The sequence below is a fragment of the Cynocephalus volans genome, chromosome X (genome assembly GCF_027409185.1).
Source record: "Cynocephalus volans isolate mCynVol1 chromosome X, mCynVol1.pri, whole genome shotgun sequence".
NCBI classification, from domain to species: domain Eukaryota; kingdom Metazoa; phylum Chordata; class Mammalia; order Dermoptera; family Cynocephalidae; genus Cynocephalus; species Cynocephalus volans.
Window position 1 is genome coordinate 23,200,057 of NC_084478.1, and position 10,253 is coordinate 23,210,309.

At 44.7% G+C, this 10,253-nt stretch overlaps 1 long non-coding RNA gene across 1 annotated transcript; it reads right to left on the reverse strand.

Annotated features, from left to right (window-relative positions):
* Window positions 1-461: 461 nt before the first annotated feature.
* LOC134367334 (uncharacterized) lies at window positions 462-9,553 on the reverse strand. The gene is made up of 2 exons (XR_010022404.1): window positions 9,411-9,553; window positions 462-781 (listed from the first exon to the last, which is right to left on the reverse strand). It is a non-coding gene; the product is annotated as an uncharacterized LOC134367334 (long non-coding RNA).
* Between the last annotated feature and the right edge of the window lie 700 nt (window positions 9,554-10,253).

Below are 10,253 nucleotides of genomic sequence, written 5' to 3' on the forward strand. Positions count from 1 at the left end.
TTGTTCTCCAGGCTTTGTGTTCTTCAAAATTAATTGGACAAATAATAGAACAACTTCGTAACACAGTTCAGTTATAATATAGATCAGCGCTGTTAAACACAACCCTCTCTGAAGATAGAAACATCTGATATGGTAAGTGGTAGGCACATGTGACAATAAAATTTTAATGGATTTAAAATTGTATGTAAATAACCACAAGTGGCTGGTGACTACATCTTAGACAGCGCCACTCTAGACCAAGTTCTCCTACAATGTTTTTCTTCTTTATAAAAATAGGGAGATCGTGAACATTGAGAACCATTGGAATAATACCAAATTTGTAGTATTTCCATTCAAGCTGATATTCTTTATATTTCATTAAGCTAAGAATTAACATAATTAAGTTTATTTTCCTATGATCTAGGGTCTCATACCTAAATGGTTTTTTTAATGTGACAGGCTAAATTTCAGTAGATGATACACACTGTGTGAAACTGATTTTATTTTCATCTTGGGCAACAGGTATAGGATTTGATCTTCATTTTATTAGATGACAAGTCCCCAAAGTTAGGACTGTCAACAGTTCCTGTCCATTACTTGAGATAACAGCAAACAGCAATCTCATTGACAGCCAAAGATTATCTGCGGGGAGCGTGGGCAGCAAAGGCACAAGGGCAGAGCGTGGGGCTGTCCTGAAGTGCTGCTTTCCGAATTTGCCACCACTTCCTCCTTCCATTAATCCTTCTTCCACTTCACATCTTCTTAAAATGATCACATTCATACATCTGAGCAAGCACTGCACCTGTGAAGAGATAAAGATGATGATGACGATGACAATTGTCTCACCAGCAGTAGCTGCCAACCCTGTTTGGCAGGCACTATCTAAGGACTCGGCCCGTTCTCTTTTCTAACCCTCATGAACTCGGGTCGTGCTTGGTCACTAGTGTACAGTGGCCCTTCTGTTCATGTACTGAGCTGCCAGAAACAATGACTAGTGTCTTTACAACGAAGCAGGTGAGGGTCCAGAATATAGCAACAGGACGTGCTCAGTGGCTCAGGTCAGCAGAAACCATAATATTGTCCTGGGTGAAAACAGGTCGGGACAGTTTAATATGGCAAAATCAAAATCAAATGGTGACGGCATCCTGTTTCTCCCAGTCACTTAGAAACATGAAACTAATGTGAGAAACCAATCAAGCGAAGCCCCACTTCCTCAGGCCACTGCGATGCGGCTTTTGTCAGTGCTGAGAAGCAGCGAACTATCCTAAAGACATAAGCATATTGGAGTTTAGATCTTTAACTTTCACATTTTCGTAAATAAAAACACACAAAATAAACATCTAGGACAAAAACACCACTCACACAAAACATTAATAACTGGATCAGTGTGATTAATTTTTTTCCATTTTAGCCTTAGACTGCCAAGTGCCAGTGTTTGCAATAAGCCAGTCTGGCAGGATGGACGTTCACCCAGCAGTCGGAAATGTATGATGACCCCGGCAAGTCCATTTCAATAACAGTCAGCATTGGAGAAAATAAACTTACGCTAATAACATATTTATAAAGCAGTTTCAAGGGAACAGATTTAGCTGGATTAGCATTACTAATGAATTCTTTTTCTTATCTGCATATAGGTTCCAAGAGGAAAATGTGAGAAACCTTGAATCTTGAGGCAAGACATTCTTTGAAAACTATGTTGACTCATTGTGAATAGTGGAAATATATACAATAACTATTTAAAAGATATTCTTAGCCAGTTGATTAAAGTCACCTCTCCACCATCACACACATCCTCTTCTGTCATCTCAGTGACTCTCTACCAAGGTTACTGTTTTCCCCCCCAGACATTTGGTACTGTCTTCAGATATTTTTCAATGTGGTCACTTAGGATGGGGGGAGTGTGGTACTGGTAAGAGGGCAGTGATGCCATTCAACATCTGGAGCACAGGATAGCCCCCAACAACAAAGAATGATCCACACCCCCCATGTCAATATGGTACAGTGGAAAATCCCTGCAATGCCCAGACGTGGATGGGCACCTGTCTTTCCAGGAATGGAATGAGGTGGAAGAGGTTTGAGGAAGACGATCTGCTGCCTCACTTAATGTTCCATGTTTACAACAGAGCACACCCGTGCAAGCAGGTCAGCTAGGGTTTCTCAGTAATTCAAATTTGGGACAGAATATTCCAGAATGTGAAGCTACTGAACTGCTTGCAAACTTTAATAAACAAGTTCCAGAAACTTAAGAGTCACAGAAATAATTTGCAGTCTGTGGACCACCCTTAGTAAAAAGACAGTGGCTAACAAGAACAATAAACAATACGTTCCAAAATATTTGAAACTGGACATCTCATTTCTCTTGGCCAGTTTCTGTATGACATCATTTTGACATTTTAAAATTGGTCCAAAGGGGCCGGACCGTGGCTCACTTGGGAGAGTGTGGTGCTGGTAACACCAAGGCTACGGGTCCGAATCCCTATATAGGGATGGCCAGTTAGCTCACTTGGGAGAGCGTGCTTCTGACAACACCAAGTCAAGAGTTAAGATCCCCTTATGGGTCATCTTTAAAAAAAAATGGTCAAGAAACTACTTTCCACATTTACTTTAATAGATCAGTAGAGAAACAGTCATTCTCACATATAGTCTTAAATCATATAAACCCACACTGGAATGCCAATGACCCATAGCCACAAATGCTTAACACATGTGATTGTTATAAAACCAACAAGCCTTTCTGCTCTCTTTGAGGTAGAAGTGGACTCAGTTCTGGGTTTTGTTAAGTGCAGGTATGGAGGCTGCAGGGCCTCACTAGAATGAACCTCTGAAGCTGGAACCTTCTCCATACTAATTTGCATGGAGACACTTGAAGAAAGACCCTCAGGCTATTCCTCACCACCATCCTTAGATTGACTTCTATCAGTTCCCAAATAACTTGCAGGAACGAATACCATAGAGGGAGGAAGGCAGAGGAGGAAAGATGTAAACACTAGAGATTTGAGATGCTGAGGAGGAGGAATCCTCTAGGTAGGATAACAACATTCAGAGCAGCAGTACACACCCTGAGGGGTGGGGAGGGCCAGGGTTTATTCACTTTTTCCCCAAACCCATTGGTCCCTCACAGTGACATTTACTTTTCGTCATATCCACTGCCTGCCCCTGGACCCGCAGACTTCGCTTCTCCATGTCCTGCCCTTCTCCAGCCTGTGCTGATGCTCTTGCTTCCCTGGACCACCCGCCCTCCATCTGGGCTTTGGTCACTCCTGCCCCCCGTTCAGGTGACTGACTCCTGCGTGATCCCTCAAAGGCTGCCTGAGCACCTGCTCACCGGGTTGGCCCAGCACCCTCTTCTTGGCCCAGCACTTGCGGCAGCTGGAGGAAGCACCTGACCAGGAATGTCCTTTACTACTTCATCCTCCCCAGCACCTAGACCCCACGGTGGTGGGGACTGTGTCTGTCTCCATCACAGCTGCGTCTCTCAGGACCTGATTCCCCACAGGTGTTCGAGAAGTACTAGCTGAAAGACCTGAGGAGGCTTCCTTGGTGACAGAGATTTTAACGTCAAGAACTGAGAACCGTGACATGACAGCCAGCATGACATGACAGTACTGAGGGGCCTTCCCTTTCTCAAATGCCACCCCCCCAATTGTAGGGCTGTTTACACTTTCAAAACTTTTAAATGCTTGTCCTTTAAAAGGAGGGTCTCATATCCCTACCTGTAAGATCTTAAGGACCCCCAAAGTCCTGCCTGATCTATAAGAGTGACACAGCCGAACATGAACCTGACGTAGCCTCACAGGGATGGGAACTCTATCAGTTACCATTTCCATCCCAACATCTACTGCATTTGCTCTGCTGCAGGCACTGCGTCGGCTGCTGGGATGCAAAAGTGAACAAGGCTTGAGCTCTACTTTCCAGGGGTGTAATTTTTCTCCTACTATGAGTCTCTTGAAATGCACATAGTATGGAAAGGGAAAGCCACAGCAAACCAGGTCACAGCAGGGTGCTGGTGCCGCCTAAGATTCTGCCTTGTCTTGCCAAAAAGAGGGCTCTTAGTGGTAAAGCCATGGGGGGGCGGGGGTGCCAAACAGCACAAAAAGAGAAGTTTGGGGGCATTAAAGACACATTTCACCCACAGACCTGAACTTTATTTCTTCACATCATCTTTCCAAGAAGAGTGTAAGAAACAAAACCCACGTGATCCCCAGTGATGCTAAGCAAGCAGGCCAACATTGTGATTTCACCCATCTCTCTTCATGCATGTCCCTGCTACTAGCTGGCTGTGAACTAGCTCTTCTCTCTGTACTGCTGTCCTTGACCCTGCTGCACCTGAGCTACAGGGGAGAAGGCTACACCTAAGTGAAAAGCAAGAAAATCACCTCTACGTGTATCACAAAATGCAGCACAGCAGGGCTGGAAGCCAGTCATTTGGCTGAGTGCCTTGCACTTTGTGCGTGCATCACTTTGGGAATGTTACACACTTGTAGTGGGTTAGAAATCTTGATTCTCCTTTGATCTTAGAATAGGATCTTTAGGTAAATATGTGCATGGAGCTAAAAGGCTCTCCAGTGGAGGACAAAAGTCCACAGATAGCTTGGCAAAAGCCATCTAATCAACTCTAATCACTGTTTAGGGATGGGATTGTGTAATTTAACTGTTTTAGGTCCCTGGTTTGATTCTGGCTTGAAGGACTATTGACTATTTAACTTACCGATTGTTCTTAAGATATGTTAAGGAAACTGCTTGAATGCTGTTAAAATATGCTGAGAAAATCGGTGTAGGAAGTTGTGGAAAAGAAAATGTTTCATAAGGACAAGCTGTTTGTTGGTGGATGGACTTAGCTTTTTACAAGTTGCATTCTGGAATGCCACAATGTTAATTTACTGCTGTTACTAGTTTTACACTGCCTGTTTTTAGGTCCTTCTTTGAAGATTGAATCAACTGATTTTTCTTATGGAACTTCCTTGTCTTGTCAATAAAAAGAAAGGCGGATTTTAAATCGGGGCTGCTCCCCTGATGGGCGGCAGTCCCTCTAGGCCTCATTCATGTTACTTTGAGTGTTTCTTTCTTTTTTTTGTCTGTTACACAGAGGGAAGTGTAACACACACTGAACTCAGATGGGCCATCACGTGAAAGAGGAGTGGTAGGAAGTTCGTGTATCCCACAGCAGCTCCTCACCTCCAGGCCTAACTCCCTACCTGGCATCTTTAGGATGGCATAATAGCTTGTAATAAGGTACCATAGACTGGATGGCTTAAACAAAAGAAATTTATTGTTTTACGGTCTGGAGGCCTGAAATCTGAGATCCAAGTTGTCGGCAGGGTTGTTTCCTTCTGAGGGCTGTGGAGGATCTGTTTCTGGCATCCCTACTTGGATGGTTAGTTTCATGTGCCAACTTGGCTAGGCCACGGTACCCACATATTTGGTCAAATACCAGGCTAAATGTCACTGTGAAGGCATTTTTTAGATGAGATTAACATTTAAGTCAGTAGACTTTGAGTAAAGCACATGCCCTCCATGTGGGTGGGCCACATCCAATCTGCTGAAAGCCTTAAGTGAAAAAAGACTGGAGGTCCCTTGAAGAAGAGGAAATTCTCCCTCCTGACTGCCTCTGAGCTTGAGCTGTGCTATGGTATGAATGGCTCTGTCCTCATGAATGGATTAATGTCATTATTGTGGGAGTGGGTTCCTGATAAAAAGCTGAGTTCAGCTCTCCTCCCCCTCACCCCGCCAGCACGCACTTGCTCTCTTGCCCTTCCACCTCTTGCCGTGGGATAACACAGCAAGAAGGCCCTCACCAGATGCTGAGCAGATGCTGGTGCCATGCCCTTGACATCCCAGCATCCAGAAAATGTGAGCAAAATAAATTTCTGTTTATTATAAATTACCCAGTCTCAGGTTTTCTGTTACAACATCATAACATGGACTAAGACAAGCTGCAACATCAACTCTTCCCTGAGCCTCCAGCCCGCTGGCCTGTACTACAGATTTCAGACTTGCCAGCCTCCATGCTCACATGAGCCAGTTCCTTAAAATAAATCTCTCTATACATACACTCACACACACACACACACACACCCTACTGATTGTGTCTCTGAAGAACACTGACTAATACACCTCGCTTCCAGTAGTTCCTTGGCTTGTGACGGTGTTAACACCAATCTTCACAGAGCACTCTGTGTTCTGTGTACAAATATCACCTCTAATTAGGGATACTGGAGTAGGAACCACCCTCACGACCTCATTTTAATTTGATTACCTCTGTAAAGACCCAATCTCCACATAAGGTCACATGGTGGGATACTTACTGGGACCTAAGATTTGAGTATAATGAATATGGGGGGGGGGGGTTGTGGATAATTCAGTTATAACAACCAGTCACAACTAAAGTATGTCTGCATTGCCCAAAAGGTGTTGGAAATCCTCAAGTCAATGTTAAAATTACTTTTATTCAGCTTTATATGTGTGTGTTTGTATAAACACGTTTTTTAGAGGGAGTAGGTATGTTAAAATGTCTGAGCAGATGAGAAATCACCTTGTTTAAGCCATGTAAAAGTCTGGCTCAGGATTTAAAAGAGACTACAAATGAACTTTCAGTACATTACATCGATACTACCTGGAACCAGATAATAGTACGTGGTTTTTAAATACAGTTGTCTCTCCATATCCATGTGCTATTTGTTCCAGGACCTCCCATGGATACCAAAGTCTGTGGATGCTCAAATCCCTGATATAAAATGTTATATTTTCATACAACCTATGCACATCCTTCCATATACTTTAAATCATCTCTAGATTACTTATAATACCTAATATAATGTATATGCTATGTTGCTGTTATGCTGTATTGTTTAGGGAATGATGACATAAAATAAAAGTCTGTACATGTTCTCGGGTGGAGGCAATAGCTACGTCAATTGTATGCCTAGGGCAATTCATACCTAAACCCAAAATTTTCATTATTTTAGTTACACCAAGTTTTCCATTTGTATTGTCCAGCCTGGGCCCCACCCATCAAACCCATTGTACAGACGGGTCACTAGACCCCTCACACTCAGTTCCATGCGAGGTAATTGGGAAAGATCCTGGGAGACATTGGCAGATTACACGAGTTCAGTCCTCAGCAGCAGCAGCAGCAGCTTACAGTGGATCCAGTGGCAGTGGCCTCTCAGAGGGTCCCACACACACACTGGCAGCAACAGCCTCCAGCAGCAGTAGCGGCCTCCCTGTGGCCCCCCAGGGGACATCCGTGGGGGGCGGGGGACGTGGACCAGAGCCACTCGTCCTATCTACTCGTCATAATCCAGGACACCTGGATGCACATGCACAATTACATTAGACAATAACCAAGGAACACCTGGGCACACGTGCCTATTTACATCAAATGCTCTGCAAGATTCTGAACATCTGAGGGACCCTGACCATTCTCCTATATTTTCCCAACACATGTTCAGTACAGATGCAATTATTCTTTTCAAATATTTCCAATCCGGATTTGTTAAATCCACAGATACAGAATCTATGGATACAGAGAGCCAACTATACCTTCATTACCTGAATTCACCCAGCAGGTTTAAAGAGCAATAGACCATGGCTCATCTGAATTTAGAATCTGATTCTGCTTTTTTTTCCCCTCTTAACTTGTTATTAGGGAAAACTTCAAACTTATACAAACGTAGTGAGAATAACAAATCACCTGTATATCCAATACAAGAGTACTTCAAAAAGTTTGTGAAAAAATGAAAAGATAATACAAATCTTTCCATGGACTTTTTCAACACCCCTCATACTCCCTTGGAACCATTATCAATTTATGGTGGGATGCCATCACTCAATATCTATGTAGGCATTGGATTTTACTAACACGTTCTTTATCTGCTGTTTGCAGACTCAGAAATGGGTGAAAAAAGAAAAGATTCAAAAAGTCTCTTTTAATCATCCATAATTGCGTATGAAATGCCTCCTAGCTTGAGCTCTGCCTAATTAAACCATATATACTGATGCAAAACAGACAGCAAAAGTACTGACAAAAGGTTATAATTACATTAAAAAATTCCTTGTCATCAGATGGATCCTCCATTTTTTTCACCTTCTGATTTCAAAAGGAAGCCAACCTTTTGCAAATCTTTGAAATTCAAATTAGACATTATGTTGTCATATCTTAAGAAATCTTCACTTCCTCCTCTCACCCACTTCTTCCCTGAGAGCATGATCCCAATGTAGTGTTGCCAAAGGTTTCAAACCATGTTTTTCATACCTGATTTGTGTGTTGCAACTAACCGCTCTAGTGCGGCCAATGAAATGCAATGCACTTCCCTCTTTCTATCAGATTATTTCCCTAATAGTCATCTTCACTCACAATTTACTCAACCTTTATTACATTCCAACTGTGAGCCATTGCAGCATTTTGCCTGGGTCCAGGGAAAACAGGGCAGGTGTGCACAGAGAACCACGCCCTTGTTGATTTTAGTTTTGGGGTGGATTTTAGCCCAGGTATTGACTTTAAAAAATCTGAGTAAAGGAGGAAAGCCCGACAGAAGAGTTTTCATTTCCAAAGCATTCGAGAACAGTGCAGCTCTTCACCAGGTCCCTGAAGAGACGGTGGGTGGCCTGAATTTGGTTCAGTGGGACTGTGAGGCCGGCTGTGAACAGTGACTGCTCTGAGAGATTTGAAGAGGAAGCTTCTCTCATCAGACTTCTCACTACTCTCCACACTGCAGCAACAGTTTTAAATAGCAGAGCGAAGATGGACAGATTATCAGTAAAGAAAGAAGGGGAAGCAGAAAGCAATGTGGTTTTCAGTGGCTGACACAGAACAAATTCTATCCAAATTGTTGTAAGCATCTTCGCTACCCCCTCTTATTTCTCAAGTTTTCCAGCAAAAACAAAAGAGAGGAAATTATCCTGACAGTAACGTGTTCCCAGCAGCCTCCGAGCAGTAGCATTTAACGCTGAATGTCATATAGAATCCCAGCCACCAATAACGTTTGTAGTTTTGGAGGTTCCTCTCCTCCAGCTCTGGGGCGGGACACTAAAGGACAGAAGGAACTGAGGAGTGGAGAAAGCTCAGATGGTCCACGGGCCACACCTGTACCCTGGGTCTTTCCAGAACCCCTGGCATAGTCAGAGGAGGAAGATCAACAATGCAGACCCGAGGGAGTCCCAGCTGGCTGCGCCTCGGTATCTGGAACTGCACCCCTCATCCTGCAGTCTCTGGACAGCTGTTCTACACTTCAATGGACAGAAGAGTGTCTGGTGACGCTCGCAGTGGAAGCGAAGGGCTAAAGTGAATAAGGGACTATTCTCCGCGGCCACCTACCACCCCCTTCCTCAGAGAAGCTCCGCCGTGACCCCGGCCATCCTCACGGGGCCAAGAACTCTCTGCCAGGCCACGACACCTGCTGCCCGCGCTCCACATCGCCCCCCGCCCTTACCAGAACGACTTCGCTGAGTCGGAACCCCCTCGTTCGCTTCCGGTTCCCGTGTTTCCTGCGCGCGGCCACCTTGGCCACGCCCCTTATGCGTCGCCACGCCCAGACGCTGGAGACGTCATTTCGTTGATTCAGGCCACGCCCCGTCAGTCAGGCCTCAGTCCCCGGCAAAGCCTGGAGTTCTGTCCAGGCCGCGCTCTCCACCCCGCCGGCGCCCGGGCCCGCAGCTGTTCTCCGCCCTGGCTGCATATCGCCTGTCACCGCCACCGGCCTCCAGATGCGGCCACGCGCCTGAGCGCTAATTTGCCCACGCCCCTGCCCTCCGCGTGCTCCACCAACTTTGACACGCCCCTGAGCGCGGGAAAGCCCCGCCTCCGCGTCCCGATTCGCTCCTCCTACGCCATGTCCCGCCGGAAGCACTAATAGCATTCTATCAATTGTTTTCACTTCAAACAGAAGTTCAAAGTTTCAAAGTCAGAATTTAATTGTGTTTAGTCTGACTAAACACACTTGTAAATATCTTTGTGGAAATACTGCTTATTTAATCTTTATATCAAAAAATTTACATTTCTGGGCCGAGCCCGTGGCGCACTCGGTAGAGTGCTGCGCTGGAAGCGCGGCGACGCTCCCGCCGCGGGTTCGGATCCTATATAAGAATGACCAGTGCACTCACTGGCTGAGTGCCGGTCACGAAAAAACGACAAAAAAAAAAAAAAAAAAAAAAAAAAATTTACATTTCTAGGCTAGAGTGTGGTGTTATATATAACAAGGTCCAGGGTTCCGATCCCCATACCAGCCAGCAAGAAAAATACATTACATTTCTTTCTTCCTTTCTTTTTATTTTTG